This window comes from Pseudorca crassidens, chromosome 14 (assembly GCF_039906515.1).
Source record: "Pseudorca crassidens isolate mPseCra1 chromosome 14, mPseCra1.hap1, whole genome shotgun sequence".
Classification (NCBI taxonomy): domain Eukaryota; kingdom Metazoa; phylum Chordata; class Mammalia; order Artiodactyla; family Delphinidae; genus Pseudorca; species Pseudorca crassidens.
Window position 1 is genome coordinate 40,581,801 of NC_090309.1, and position 16,469 is coordinate 40,598,269.

The following is a 16,469-nucleotide window of genomic DNA, read 5'->3' on the forward strand; positions in this document are numbered from 1 at the left end:
GGGAGGGTAGGGGTCACGGTTTCTCCCTCCCCAGCCTCCCCCCATCCTAGAACTCACCCTAATGTTGGGCCCATAGTAGAAGCTGAAGAGGTACTTGTTGATTGAGATTTAAAAAAAAATGCAACAGAACTCCATTTATTCAAATGGAGTCTTCAGTGGAAACTAAAACATATAAAAAGAACAAGCAGAAGTGTTCTGGTGGAATGAGGAGCCTGGAGTCCCACCAGCTTGGACTTTCTTCCTATCTTGTTACTGGCCCCCTCACCAGACCCCTGTCCAATCCAGCCCTAGAGCAGCTCATGGAAGTCTTGGGGACTGGCCCACAGCCATGGTCACTACATACCTGTTGATTTACTTGATTGATGTTGATATTCATGGCACCTAGTTTCTGTGGCTTGAGTCACTGTCATTGAGCAAATCCGTTCTGCTGAGTAGAGGCCCTAAGTGTGGTGGGGTGTCCTCCTTGCCTGCTGGTCACCCTAGACCAGAGTTTGGCAAATTTTTCTGTAAAGGGCCAGATGACAACTTTTAGGCTTTTGGGGCCATAAAATCTCTGTCACAGCTTCTCAACTTTGCAGTTGTAGGGAGAAAGCAGCCGTAGATCATAAACAAATGAGTGTGGTCCAAATGTTCTAGCACAACTTTATTTACAAAACAGGTGGCAGATCAGGTTTGACCCCTGAGCCACAGTTTGCTGACCCCTGGTCTAGACCAAGGATTTAGCTGGCTTCAGGGAAGGCTCTTTATGATGACTGGAAGAAGGAGGTTAATAAATCAAGTGTACTTTGAAAGTGTTACCAGCACTGGCTGTCTGTGCTGAATACTTTAGGTTGTGCTTCATCCTTTAAGGCTCAGAAGGGCAAATGAGGGCCAGTTCACCTCCTTTAGAGGACCTGCTGTCCCCACGAGCCACTTGATGGGAACTTCAATGTCTCTGTATAAGTTAGATGCTTCCAGTTTAAGGAACGATGACATAATTCCATCACTTTAGGAGATGGGGGATTATCAGAAGGACACACAAGGAGGTGAGGATGAACAGAAAATCTTCAGAGTGGTCACAGAGCAGGCTTCACTGAGAACCAGAACATCACTCGTGGCCACATGGTGTGATTTAACAGGAGCGTGTGAAACCTGGTGAATGAAATCTCATGTTCCATAATCAAACTGCCTGGTTCAGATTCCAGCTCTGCTAGTTACCAGGCTGTGTCCCTTCTCTAGCCTCAGTTTCCCCACCTGCAAAATCATGACAATAATAGCACTGACCGAATAGGGTCCTTGTGAAGATTCAGTGTGGTCACATGTGTAAGGGCTTAAAAGTGCCAGGCACAAAGTTATGTTCGACCAGTATGGTTGCTGTCGACAGTGGCTCCGTTGATCGTGTCGTTGTTAATACTTGTTATTAACAGGTTCTACCGACAGAGGTAGTTATCAATGAGTGTCTACTCCAGTGCTGGGTAGTTGGAGTGATTCAGTTACATTTTTCTGTTCTGCTGCATCTATCATTACTTGCCGACGGTGGCTCCCCTGTCACAGCCAGATGTCCCGGGAGAAGATCTGATAGCTCTGCCAGATGTTATCCATTATTCAGCAGTCCTGCTGGGCACAGTTTTCACACTAGGCCATCTCATTGGCCTCCTGGCAGCCTATGAATAAATCCCTTGTTCAGTCAAAAGTGGCCAGGACAACCCATGACTGAAGACCCCCTCAGACTGTGGGCAGGAAGGCATTTTGCAGAGCTTATCCAATGAGACACTCTGGGAACTCATTTACCCATCAGGAGCCCTGCCCAGATTATATGAGGGCACTTGTGCTCTGCCGTTGAAGGCCCTGTCTCCATCTCACACCATAAGCGTCCCTCCCTGCCTCTACTGGGCTTCCATTTTCACTTTTCCTCTCACATATTCTCAGCTTAAAGCAAAAATGAAATATCTATATTGAAAGCTAGAAATGTTGGGTTCCAAAGCAAACTTTTCAGAGAGGGTCCCCTTAGAGCAATGTCCATGGACTAAAGAGATGAGGACAGAGGGCTGGCCTTGTCACATTTCCTAGGGAGCCCCAAGTCACTTAACTAAGTGTCCTTCTCCGAGATGACCCCTCCCTCATGGAAATGGGAATTGTAGGTAAAAGGGGTGCTTGGCATAGCTTTAGAAGTCTGCTGGCTCTCTGAAAACATCCCCTAGTGAATGGGCAGGGAGCGGGTAGCTGTCTCATTGTTTTCTAGACTGGCTTCTTAGAGACCCATTTGGATGTTGTCTCTAGAAAATTTGCTCTTAAGCTCTTGGTAGATTTGAGGTAGACTGTTAGTTGAAGCTTCAGAATCTCCTTTCTTCGATTCCTTCAGCGAAGCCCCAGCCTGTTGACCTTTGGGTCCCAGTGCCGAGCCCGGATTTGTCTACCCCACTGGGGCTAAATGCCTGACTTGTTAGCTGAATGGTTTTATTTGTTTTTGTTGTGCATTTTTATCATTTTTGTTCATGTGTCTGGAGGCTTTCCTTAGAAAATGATGGATGCGTTTGCATAAATCAAAAAATAAATGAGAAAGGATATAAAGGCAAGAAATAGACCCAAGCCTGGAATTTGCCACTCTAGGCTGGAAGGAGCTGCTAGCTATTTCCCAGTGAGAATGAACTTTTTGATTTTACAAGGTCAGATCCTGACTTATTTCACAGAGAACAGTTTTCAGAGCATTTCCTAATAGTAACAGCCACAATAATGATGATGGTAGTTCCAGCAGTGCCTGGTACCATGCTAAGTGCTTTATATACGTGATCACATTTAACTCTCGCTACAATCCTATGCGCCATATTCCACTTCCATTATACAGATGAGTAAAGAGAGGTTCAAGAGGTTTTATTTAACCAAGGTCCCACGGTTGGTAGGGAGTGGAATTAAAATGCAAGTGTCCCGAATACAGATCTCATGCACTTGACTGCTACACTGAACTCCTTTTTAGTACTTGTTGGAGGTGCTGAGGGGTTGTGGGTTCTCCTTCCAGCTCTGCTGGAAGGCAGGTGGCTGGGAGGCGTTCATGGCGAGAATCTGGTGTCACTGGCTCTGTTTATGGAGTGCCCCAGGGCCAGAACACCCACCTTGCTGGGCAGCATATTGGGACAGTTCCTCACAACTGTTTATGATGTTTTGGACAATGTCACTGTCACCACCAGCAGAAATTCCCCCCCCCCATCCTGTTTCGTCACCCTGCAGCCAAGGTCCCCTCTTCCCTTAGGGTGTCCTCTAGGACTAGACACAGGATGGTGGTCTGATACAAACCAGAAAGCAACTGGTGAGAGTTCAAATGCTTTCTGCGTTAGTTATGAGTCCTCTGATTGTAAGTAACAGAATCAGCACTGGGACCAGCTTGAGAAGAAAGGACGTGTAGGATGTTTATTGGTTCATGTAACCAGAGCAGAAAATGTGTTTTCTTCCTCTTGGGGATGAATCCTGATTTCCCTGGTCAGTCCAATGCCAATCCTCGGATCAATGAACGGGATGGGGAAACTGATTGGCTCAATCCTGGTCATAAGCCCACTTCTCTGGCAAGAGGATAAGTGACTGTGATGGGCTGCTGGAACCACAGAACCAAAGTTGGGGTGGATGGGGCCCACAAAAAAGAAAGTTGCTGTTCTTCAAGACAATTTGGTAAATGTCCAGGATCTTTTCTATTGCTTTTCTTCCATCCCATGCCTCCCTCCTTTGTCTGGGCTATAATATGTCCAGCCCACGTTGAAGTTGCGGCATAAATCTCTGGTGAACTTGTGAAAAATCCCGCATGTTCTTTCCCTGCTCAGAGCAATCCTGGGTGCCCCATCCCACCAGGGGTGTCTTTTGTGGTAGGTGTCCATATTCTATCTTAGGGCTTCTGACGTCAGACCCTGCCCTTTGCTCAGGCTTGGAGATTTCAAGTGGTGTCACTAGGAGGAGTGCAGGATTAGAGAGGGAGTTAAGCCCATAGAGTTTCTAACTGACCAAGTTTGGAATTTGCCATTCAGCAGAGCTTAACCTTTGTGAACATCTGGTAGGAACTGAATCCCATCCTGATTGTGTGTTCTTTTTCTGACATTTGAACAGTAACAACATGTGTAGTTTTGCAAAAGGCTTTCACAGTTTTATGAGTGTGTGTAAATAGGTTAATTAGCCCAGTCACTCGCTATTTCTTCATCTGTGTGGCACCACCTGGCCCAGGAGCATGTAACCCCTTTTGAGCTCCAGGCAGTGAGACGTGGCAAACAACCATCTTGACAGGGTACAGGATTAGGAATTTCAAGACCCTGCCCTGGAACTTTGGCCAGGAAACCCACTCTTTCTTCTTGATGGGCAAGGATGAAGGTTTGGGGACTTTCTGAGCAAAATATCTTAGAGCAACTTAAAAAAAGAAAACAAAGAAACTTCCAGTAACTATCATGTACCTTTGTAATGAATGATTCTCTGCTTCCTACCTGGTGACCCTCGTACATAATGGTCTATCAGCTGCTCTGCTCCACCCAAATCCCCTCTTGTATTGTTCCAATTTGTTTTTCAGGGTTGATCTTGTGTAGCCGAAGATGTCCTGAGCTCTATGAGGACAGGAAACCTATCTCCTGTTTCTTTATTTTGTGTTTTTTTTTTTTTTTTTTTTGGTGGTACGTGGGCTTCTCACTGCCATGGCCTCTCCCGCTGCGGAGCACAGGCTCCGGACGCGCAGGCTCAGCGGCCATGGCTCACGGGCCCAGCCGCTCCGCGGCATGTGGGATCCTCCCGGACCGGGGCACGAAACCGTGTCCCCTGCATCGGCAGGCAGACTCTCAACCACTGCGCCACCAGGGAAGCCCTCTCCTGTTTCTTTTGTCGGGCGCTTGGTAGGCACTTGGTAAGCCTTCCCTGGCTGAGGAGTTATAATTGTAATTGTGTGTGTGTATGTGTTGGCGTGGGGGTGGTGTATGTATTAGTTCGCTAGCGCTGCCATAATCAAGTATCACAGACTGGGAGGCCTAAACAACAGAAGTTTATTTTCTCACAGTTCTGGAGGCTGGAAGTCTAAGATGAAGGTGCTGTCAGAGCTGATTTCTAGTGAGACCTCTCTTCCTGGATTGGTAGATGCCTTCTCACTGTGTCATCACATGGCTTCTTCTCTGTGTGTACATGGAGAAAAAGAGATCTCTTGTTCTTCTTATAAAGACATAAATCCTACCGGATTAGGGTCCCATGTTTATGACCTCATTGAACCTTAATTACCTTCCTAAAGGCCCTACCTCCAGATTCAGTCACACTGGGGGCTAGGGCTTCAATGCGTGAAAATTCAGTCCCTAACCGGGTGGCAACTACAAGCAAGGGCCCTGAGATCCTTGTGGCCCTGATCTCAGAGTCACCTAAATTGCATATATAGAGGTTTTAATTTTGGGAGGGAGGTGCTGTTTCCTAACGGTGCAGATTTCCAACTGCCCCCTCCCGTCATTGCTGGGTCAGTGAAAGCTCTGAATTGTGCGTTGGAAATGCCACTGTTTTCCATAACAGTTATGTATTTACATGGGACAGAGCTGAGGCCAAACAGTGCTGGCAGCTCTTCAAAGCCTTCCATAACCTCCCAAAGTTAAAGGCCAGTCACACGCCTGACCTGATGTTTTGGCTTCTCTAAAGCCAAATTCCAGCCTTGGTTGATTTTCTGTTCATTTGAAATAGATCCGTATGAGATGTAAGTGTATGTCCTGTAGGAGGGTGTGGGGGGAGAATCAAGTGAGTCAGAAGAGAAGAGGGGGATCTCTGTCCTGACAGTGCTACTTGCCCGCTCTCTTCTGATGAATCTAGATGGGTTTAAGGGATTTGATGTGGCCACGTGAAAGCATGACTTAGAAAAAGCAAAATGTCAGTGTTTTGAGGCCTTTCCGTTGGGGAGGGTGGGAAAGCGGTGGTCACTGCGTGTTCTCCTTAGACCAGGCAGGGGAAAGGGAAGTATGTGCGAGTCTCTGATAATCCTCTTCTCTTTCTTCCCCTCGCTTTTGTTCGTCAATAAATCACTCAGGACAATCTGCTTCTCTTTAGTGGTGTGTTTTCCTAGGATTCAGTCTTTGTTTGAAATTCTAGAACAACAGAGTTGCAGTAAATATGGTCAACCTACGTGTAATTATGCTGGTATGTCAACTTTGCCCCTCAGAGTCGGGTCTGCTCTGGTTAACCAGAGCCCCCCTGCCCCCCCGACTCAGAAATAGGACCTCCTGCAGGACCCTGTGGAGGGCCGACCCAAGCCCTGCATCTGAAGGGGGTAAGCGAGCCCATAATTATGCTCATTGTTTAGGTCGGAGCACGGGAGGGTTTACATTAAAGACCTCAGCTGGCACACACAGTGCGCCTATGGAAAACATGAACCGGCTCCTTCGCCCGCCCCGTGGTCCCGCATTGCCTGTCCAAGAGCTTGGGTTTCACAGACGCCTTCTGTGACTCTGCTTCTGACCACTCCTGATTAGAAGCTTGGATTTCCCCAGTTCCAAGAGGCATCTCAACCCTGAGGTCTGGAAATTGAGCCACGAGCCGCCTTTTGAGATCAGAATTTAGGTCTTGGGAAGGACATGGAGATGGTCTCAGCTGGTGTATCTCACACTTTACTGTTCACACGAATCACCTAGAGATCTTATTAAAAGTGCACAATTGAATGCAGCAGTCCTGGCCTGGGGCTGGAAAGTCTGCAATTCTAAAAAGCTCCCTGGTAATGCCCTGGGGCTGATTACTGGACTGCCCCTGGAGTAGCCTGCTAAGCCTTACGAAGGATAAAAGGGAGGCCCAGAGACTTGAAAGAGCTTGTTAGGGCAGAGTAGAGACTTGATCCTTCTTGTCCTTAGAGTGGTTTCTGCCCAGCATGGGCACTGCTGGAAGGTCTGGGTGGGTCCTAGCAGAAAATACTCTCCTGTGACCACACCTGGAATCTTGGAGCAGGGGCTCTTTCTCAGATGCTCTGGGTAGATGTAGATCCCCAGAGCTCTTGACATGAGCCCGTGGGCCTCAGCAGCTGGGAATCTGGATAGGAGTGGATCACTATGTGTTCCTTCCAGGGCTTCAAAGGGGCGTGGGAAGGGAGGGCACTTTGAGCATGTTGTCTATTGAGAGACGCGTGCAGGCAGGGCCAGTTCGATAGGCAGGGTAGAGGGGAATGAGTGTTTTTAGTAGAAATCAGAGGATGTGAGGCTCTGTTTCTGTCCACACCACCATGAGACCTTGGGCAAGGGAGTAAATCTCTCTAGACCCCACCAGTATAATACGGTAGAAACAAAACAGAGAAATGTACTCCTATATGCAAAGCCTACCTGGCTGTAGAGTGGATCAAGGAGTCTAGGATATTAGTAAAGAGCCTGGGCTTTGGAGAGAGACAGACCTGCAGGTGGAACTGGGCATTCGTAGTTCTTGATTGACGTGGGCATGTTACTTAATGCCTTTAAGCCTCGGTTTTCCCATCTGTAAAATATACTTACCTTGAAGGCATGTTGAGAAGATGAAATGCAATCAGGTATGGAAAGTACAGGGCATGCAGGGAGCACTTCATAAATGGTTGTTGTTGTGATTACTGCTATTGTTATTACTTCTGCCTTTATTGGTGGTGTGATTTACTTACCTATTTACCTTTTTTTTTTTTTTTTTAAAAGAGAAATCTGTGCCTTGGTTGGCCAAGCAGGCTACTTGAGGGGGATGAAGCAGGAGGAGTGAGTGGCTTCCGGCCCTGCTTCACATGTTTATAGGTGATTCAGAGCATGCCTAGGTAGTGACCGATCATCTCAGGCTTAATTTCCACCTGGTTGAAAGTCTTGTGGTTGTAGATGCCCACCATGCTGGCCACCTTCTCAGGCAGAATGATCATGACCCGCAGGTGTGTGTTCACCACTGCCGGCTTCTCCTTGGGCGGCGCCTCCTTCTGGGCCTTGCGCAGGCACTTCTGCAGGGATGCTGCTTCCTCCACAGGCCTCTGTTCAGCATCTGATGCTGTCATGTGCTGTGCAGCTGCATAAGCTGCTGGTAGAACACATCCGATATCTGATCAAGGTCCACGCTGCGGTAGGTGAACTTCCGGAAGGTCTGCTTCTTGTGCCCTACTTCTGCCGTCTTGTCAGTTCTTCGGCAGCCTTAACTTTTATACTTACTAACATTTTGCCTTGTTCAAAAAAGTATTTGAGTGGCCCACGTACATGGAAATAAGATAGCCTGATAAAATAAACTACCAAGAAGTAGAAAAAGAAGTATTGGGTAATTGGCAGCAGCAGCTGAAAACATGGGATGCCCTCTTTGTGGGGTTCTTCAGGAAGACCAGGTCTGCTGAGGGGTGGGCTGCAAGATTGGGCCTGGCCATCTAAGATTGGGAGGGCTGCCACCGGAGGCATGGTGACACGTCTTTACATCAGGGGTAGGGGATGATCTTGTGGAGGCCAAGAGTTTAGAAGGATAGCAACTCACCTGGCTTGGAGGGGAAGAGAGAGTCAGGTCTTTGGACTTTGCATCTTTGGACTCACTCAGTCACAGCTTCTGTGTTTTTCTAGTTGGTAAGTAGAATGTTCATTCATAGAGGTATGTGCTATGCTGTAAAGAGCTGGGGTAGAGAATAGAGGTAACATTTGTTTTTGGAAAACTTTCACCTCTACTATCTATTCTTTCTCTTCCTTTTGTCACCTCCGGGCATCGCCAAGTCTCTCCAGAGGCTATATTTTTCCTTATTTCTCTTATTTTTTATTACTTCATAACTGATAAGGGTTTTCGACATTGGCCCTTCCAAGAAGATTTCTATTTTAATGATAGTGGGGAGAGGTCTCCTTATGAGCCACTATAGTGATAAGAGATGGTGATAAACTCTATTGATAAATAGTGAAACTTAAAAAGTAGAACAAAACATTCTCTATCCCCAAACCAACTCAAATCCTAGAGAATTGTACTGAAGAAGTTCTGTCTAACTGAGCATTCCAGAGTCCACCAAATCAGAGTCCTGAATTACAGCTCTGACACTGACTAGCAGGTCACTTAATCTCTCTGTGCCTCAGTTTTCTTATCTGTAAGAAAGATGGGGATAACAATAGTATCCACCTCACAGGGTTGCTGGGGAGAATAAATGACCTAATAATATAAAGAACCATTAGATTTTGGTGGCCAATGGTGTTTCAGTTACAAGAAAAAGTTGGATATTAGAGTAGTTCAGTCTTTTGATCACAAAATACGTGATTTGCACAAGTTGACCACTGGCATCTTGGGGTCCCTCAGAGTTTTCACCAGTGGGTTGGGAGTCCAGCAGAACAGATTAAAAATGTGGAAAACAATGTCCTTTTGTCATTCATCAAGTCTGATTTGCAGTTGGAATGTTCATGGAAAGGATCCTATTTGGTTAAATAATGGAAATCAACATTCTTTTTATTTGACAATGAAGCGTTGAAGTGTTGGGGATGAACAGTCCCTGGTTTGATGGCAGGTTCAGATTTCCCCAGCCTTCTCTTTGACCGTGGTCTTCAACTGCTGGATCTTGAACCAGAATACAGTTGCAGGAGCACAGTGGAGAGAGCGCAGGATCAAACATTAAGACTGAGTTATGCATGGGACTGGATAGATGACAAATTTTGTGAGTCTTGGTTTCTCCATCTCTAGAATGAACACTACAAAACTTCCTTCGTAGTGCTGTTAGGAGGACTAAAGGAGATGATGTGTTTGAAATGTTTTGGCAATGATTAAGGATAATGCAAATATTTATTATTGTTTTATCCTCGAAATGAATTGACTCATGTCATTGCAACTAGAAGGAGGCCCAGATGGGTTCAATGCCTTGCTCAGGATGAATTAGAGGGAGGAGGCGATGTGCCTTGGGGCTATAATGGGTCTGAGCTTAGCAATCACCTCCCGCACTTGTCCAGCATGTCCAGGTGTCTGCTGATCGGGAACAGATTTGAGTCTGTTGGTTTTTTGTCTGCTTGGTTGAATTGTAAAGATCTGTGCTGTGTGTTGTATTAGGTTCCATTCTCTGTCCAATCACTGATGAATTCTGTGACTCAGTTAAGTCATGTAGGTCTGGTGTCTCCACGAAATGGGTAACCTCGGCTCTGCCTGTTTCAAAGGGAATTTGGAAAGTAAAGGCAACTAAAGGATTGAAAGTAAAAGCACTTCTTGGAAGATGCTTCCATTCTGGAGGCAGGATAGCATCGAGTTTATGTGCACAGACTCCTGAGTCAGATGCTTATCTCTGAATCATAGCTCTGACACTGACTACTAGGTCCCTTAACTTCTCTGTTCCTCAATTTTCTCATCTGAAAATTGGGGATAACAGTAGTAAGTTGGGATTGTCGTGAGGGTTTAATGCTGAACGGCTTCAAATGGTGCCTGGTCCAGGTGGGTGCTCTGCACTTGTTAACTACAGTAGAGTAGGGCCTGTCCTTTGTCCCCTTGGAAGGTAAGATTGCTGCAGAAGAAATCAGTCAGGGATGTCTGAGACACGTTGGTCCCTATTTTTTTGTAGTATCGTCCCTCATAAGTCACTGGTAAGGGGACAGTTTGCCAAGTGCTCTGCCAATCTTTGTAAAAAAGTGGATTAAAAATGTTTAAAGATAAATCTCCGAATATTAACCTTTCCCTGACTGTCCTAGAGCCCCAGGAGCAGATTTGTATTTATATGAACTTATGGGGAAGGAGGCCTTTAGTGGCTGAATTAATGCATGCAATGAGTTGTTCAGTGGTAGTTGTACCATCACAATGGAAATCTCTCATGTTCTAGAACTGATGGACAAGGTCATGCTACAAAGTTGATCAGTTAATTCTACCTTTTATTTGTAGAGTCTGTCTTCCCAAATGCTGAAAGGAATGCTGTCTGTTCTCTGACCTGTTATTCCAAGTTCAGTGCAGGCACACAGCTGCCCGTTTTGTAGACCATGAGCCTAAGACCCAGAGGCACATTTACTGGCCACTTTTACCACGAATGCTGATAATGGTTGTGTTATTTTGACACCAGTCGTGACAATTTTGGACACTTCTTACAGGATAGAAATCCCACTTGAAGGAACTTTGGAGTGTTTCATCGGAAAGCATGCCGGCCTAGGCCTGGTTTAGGAAGGGTTAGTTGTCATTCATTGTGAGTGTTTGTAGAAAAATGCAATCAGCAAGACATTTCTGATATAGCATCACCCAAAGAATACCAGTGTTGATGTAGCTGGACACAAAACACTGTCCAGCTGACTGGGGTCCCAGCTCTGTGTTGTAGCTGGTCCTGCCCTCAGAAGGTTTGGGTGTCCTTGCTGAGGCTAGAAGGAAAGAAAACAGCTGGGCGAGCAGGATCACCAGGAGCTCTGGATCCACGTGTGCCGAAGTGCTATTTGGGATAGAACAGGACTGAACTTGTGCCCCAGGACATCTGCTCCTGGTGCAGCAATGAGATTTCCAAGGAAGCTTTGCATTGCTCTATCTCCCCTCCTAGAATTGTTTTTATTATTGTTCATAAAGAAAAGGGTTTTTTTTTTTTTTTTTTTTTTTTCATTTCCAGTCATACAGGTGAAACTTGTCCAGTGGAATCCAGTGCTCTGGGCCAAAGGAGAGGAAAATGCCATCCTAGCCATTCCTTATTGGCAACTGTAGTTAGGTCTGGTGTGTGTTGTTATGCAGGGTATGGCATAGTGCAGTATTCTTGGAAATCGTGGGAACATTAGGTATGAGCCTTGGCATTTCGGATTCAGGAGCTGTGTCAACATTTGGGCTGTAGCATTCTCTTATCTGTTCACTCAGCAAGGTTTTTTTCCCTCCTGTTTACTCCTCATCCTTTCTAGAAGAGAAACATTTTTTCTAGAAGAGAATGTTTTGGAATATCTGAGGGTCTTGTAGTATATGCTGCGGTAGGCTTCCCAGCTCCCCCTTCAAAACCAAGAGATGTTGGCTCCTGCTGATTCACAGCTGTACTCTCTCTGGAACCAGCCCTGGAAGAAGGAAGCTGCCTTGCCCAATCTTACTCCTTCTCCCAAGGGCTCCCTGCATCCAATTATTAGTTACTTGAGAATAGGAAAGCCTGGTTCCCTTGCTTTAACTGGGGCAACTCAGAAGGGCATCTCAACTCCTGAGTTCCCTACGGGATTGTCACAGAGGCGACAGCTGCATCACACAGTTCAACTCTCCCACCTGTCCTTTTCTGTTTCCCCCTCTCTGTCACAGGTATTATTTCCAAGCATGCTCCCCAATTTGCTCTGCACCCAAATCTCTGTCACGGAGTCTGTTTCTAGGAAATATGATCTGAGGTAGATCCCTTGGAGCCATGATTAGGGATGAAGTGGTGACACTGGTCTCTGACCCTTTTTATCTTTTCCAGAAATGTTTCCTAGTCATTCTTTCCTAAAAATGATCTTGGAGGCAGGGTTTCTGAGCCGGTCTAGGCCATTATTATTTCCATGCATATATATGGAAAATCTGGAAGGATACCACTGAGCTGTTAACAGTAGGAGAGGAAGTGAGGAGTGAATTTCTGTTTTACCTGTATAAACTTCAGAATTGTCTAAATAGTAAAATAAACATGCATAATGTATCAACTGTATAATTATTATATTTCTTACTTATTAGTCGACTTTAATATCTGAGTGTGACCAGCGCACAGCCTATGTATTCACCATCGCTGGTCCTCTGAGTGTTTAGTGGAGAGGCCATGGTGGGGTGAGGGGTGGGGGAGTGGGGATGACTCCCAACCATAGGGGTCAGCTTCCTCTACCTCCTTATTTTTAAAAAAAATTTATTTATTTTACTTTTGGCTGCACTGGGTGTTGCTGCGTGCAAGCTTTCTCTAGTTGGGGCGACTGGGGGCTACTCTTTGTTGCGGTGCGCGGGCTCCTCATTGCGGTGGCTTCTCTTGTTGCGGAGCACGGGCTCTAGGTGCGTGGGCTGCAGTAGCTGTGGCACACTGGCTCAGTAGTTGTGGCTCGCGGGCTCTAGAACGCAGGCTCAGTAGTCATGGCACACGGGCTTAGTTGCTCCGCGGCATGTGGGATCTTCCTGGACCAGGGCTTGAACTCGTGTCCCCTGCATTGACAGGTAGATTCCTAACCACTGTGCAACCAGGGGAGTGCTCTACCTACTTATTGACATGAGTCAAAGCAGAGCAATGCTCTGTACCCTTTACCACATGAATGGAACCATCTTACCCTAGTGTTTGAAGAAGTGTTTGCTAGTTTTTTTTTTATAGGGAATGACATAATTCATGGAAAGTATCTAAGGTGGCTGGGAAAATGCTTAATAAATGATGGTTATTTTACCATTATTATTATTATTATGTTGTTGTTGTTACTGGGTTTTGTATTAGAACATTAGCTCTGGAGGTTTTTTTTTTTTTTTTGCGGTACATGGGCCTCTCATTGTGGCCTCTCCCGTTGCAGCTCCGGACGCGCAGGCTCAGTGGCCATGGCTCACGGGCCCAGCCGCTCTGCGGCACATGGGATCTTACCGGACCAGGGCACGAACCCGTGTCCCCTGCATCGGCAGGCGGACTTTCAACCACTGAGCCACCAGGGAAGCCCAGCTCTGTAGTTTTTTTACCAGAAGGGTTCCCCTTCCCGCCCCTGGAATTCCATGTCAAAGCAGGAGAATTTAATGCAAAGTGAGCACTGTGATGGGGCTCTGTCCCTCCAGTTCTTTCATGGGCCTGGAAGCTGTGTCTGGTCTCTGTTCTGCTGATGCAGGATGGTTAGGAAGAGGGACCCATAGAAAGCTGCACTTCTTTCTGAAAGTTTCCTTTAGCATTTAGGGCTACCTCTTTGGCGTTATCTATAATGCAAAATGTCAAAGACTGATCCTTTTCCATTGGGGGAAAAGGATGAATTGTCCTCACTTTGGGGAGGGCAAAGAAGGGTGAACCCTCATACTCACTCCCCTCTCTCCCATATGTGAGCCCTAGTCTTCTGTGTCTCTCCCCCAGGTGGCACTGAACACAAGTTGTCAAAGGACAAGCAGGCCACAGAAATCGAGCCTGTTAAAATAATTTACCAATTCGACAGTAATCCACAAAATGGAAACCCAGATCCTATGCCTTGTTGTTCTAAGAAAAGTTACCTCCAGCCCCCTTGCCTCAGTTTACTCCTGTGGAACATTGAAGTAGCCAGACAGAGGCTGGAGAGATGGAGGTGGATGTTTGTGAAGTGGGACCTGGGGCAAATCCTTTCTTATTACCTGTCTGGCCTCCCTCACAGTGCTGTTTGGACCTTAATTGGCTGGGTTAATGAATGTGGCTATATAAAGCAGATTGTATGTAAATATAAGATCAATGAAAAATATAGTTTATTTGCTTTAAGTAAACTCTTGAAATAAATGTCTTTCTGGAAATCAAATGCTACAGTGCAGCTACCATGATAGATAGATGTGGATAAAAAGAAGCAACTTTGCTCTGGGGCAGTGTTTCCAAATGTGTTCCAAGGAACCCTAAACGCAAAAGATGTTGCTTTGAAAAAACGCTGCATGTATTGATATTTGTCTGTGTGTATATATTTGTGTGATCAACATGTTTGGGAAACAAAGCATGCACTTTAGAAGGAGGGAGGCTCTAACAGTGAATTCATATACAGAAGGAAAAAATAAATCAAATTATATAATTATTAAACATGCTGACAAATATCTAGAAAACTAACAATATTTTGAATTAATTACTTGACATACTTCTATGATACTTTTCCTTCTATATTCTTTGTTCACCTCTTTGTACACAACAATTTTGTAATATTTTCTACAGAGAGAATAGAAAGATAATTTAGTCTTTCTCTAACATGGCTGATAGAAATTTGTCTTTTATTATTGACAATTAAGAAAATGTCAGCTTTGCTGCTTGTAATTGGTAATGTCATAACTTTTTAGGTTGTTGACAAACTTGGAACAACCTCTATCCAGTTTGCTTTGTATGTAAGCTGTAAGATTTCAGGGTGTTTCAGGTTTTCTGGTATAGTAATTCATCTTACCTACTCTTTACATTGATGACCCTCACTAACCTACCAGTGTCTTGGAAGGGCTCCATATAGCGAGGGACCCTGACACTTAGGCTTCATCCACTTCAGGGTAAATGTGCCTTTGTATAAGACCTCCCTCCCCTATCCCCAAGCATTTATTTGGAAAAATGTCAAACCTAAGAAAAAGTTAAAAGACTTGCACAATAAACATTTATATACCATTCACCACGATTCACCAACTGACATTTTTCTACATTTGCTTTACCTCTTTCTTTCTCAGCCTATATCTCCCCGCCTTCCCCATCTAAACACACACACACACACACTTCAGACTACATATTCTAGGAATAAGGACATGTTCCTACATAATCACAATACTATTACCATGCTCAACAAATGTAACATAGATATAATAGTATAAAGTTTCCCCCTACAACCCTTGGGAGGACAGCTTTGGAGACCTTGGTACACACCCTGAGCTAAGGAGAGTCAGCAGGCCTGGGCCCTGAGGGGGCAACTAAGTGTGACAGCCAGCGTTCCTTATGTGGACTTGCTTCCCTGGATTCACTTCACAGAGTCATTAATAAGTTTTGTGGATGTTTTTTGTTTTTTATTTTCATGTTGTTTTGAGAACTGTCCTTTGAAAGAGTCCTAGAGAGGGGCTGATTCTGTAAAGATGGTGCTACCCAGAAACCAGAGGGCCAGACGAGCTGGCAGAGGAGATGAGGAACTCTGGAGATGCCATCCCAGCTGTTAACTGGAGTGTCCCAGGAGAGGCCCTGGGGAGGCACTGATGAGCTGGAACTGGAGGTGGCCACTGTTAAGAGCTACCAGATGTGGGGACAGACAGGAGAAGCCACCCAGCTGCTGCCACGCATAGCAGCTTGCACTGAGACCGAAGACCCTGGCAGGAAGCCCTTCCATTGGAAGCAGAATTTCCCATTATTCTCCTGCCTGGGCAAGTGACTAAGGGAGAAGGTTGGAATATCAGTTAACCTTTCTCCAATGTGATTTCCTCCCCTTTAAACCAGGGGACTGGATAAGATGACTGGTTTTCATGACTTTTTAAAAAAATTAACAAAACGAAGCCTTCTGTGGGAGCCCGATTAGGTAGAAGTACAGCTACTCTACTTGAAGAGGAAGTTGGGGCCCCAGAGCCTTCCCAGAAGCCCCACCCCCTCACCTTCTTCTACCTCTCAATGGCCTCTGAAAGGAGTTCTGGGTTTTTACAAACAGATTCCATCTGGAATAAAAAACAGAGATCTAAAATATTTTCCTCATTTCAAACATGCAAATGCAGGCAGAAAATTGATGAATTGGAATCCTGCATGGAATGCGTTTGTGAGTGCTGGTTTAGGAGGCAAAGGAAGTGCCTCAGAACCATGTGTTTATATAGCTGGGGAGGAGAGCCATCGAAGGACCCCAGAATCATTACGACTGTTGGCTCTGATCAGGGCTAAGAGGACCAGATAAACCCCAGTCCTGCGGCTGTGACTCTTGGATATAGGAAGTCAACAAAGCCTTGGGGTCCAAGTTTGAATGCATCCCAAGTGCCTTCTAAAGGCTTCATCCTTTCTGTTCTGC

The 16,469-nt window shown here is 45.6% G+C and overlaps 1 pseudogene; it reads right to left on the reverse strand.

Annotated features, from left to right (window-relative positions):
* Nucleotides 1-7,637: 7,637 nt before the first annotated feature.
* On the reverse strand, nt 7,638-9,848 carry LOC137205536 (small ribosomal subunit protein uS19 pseudogene; annotated as a pseudogene).
* Nucleotides 9,849-16,469: the final 6,621 nt, after the last annotated feature.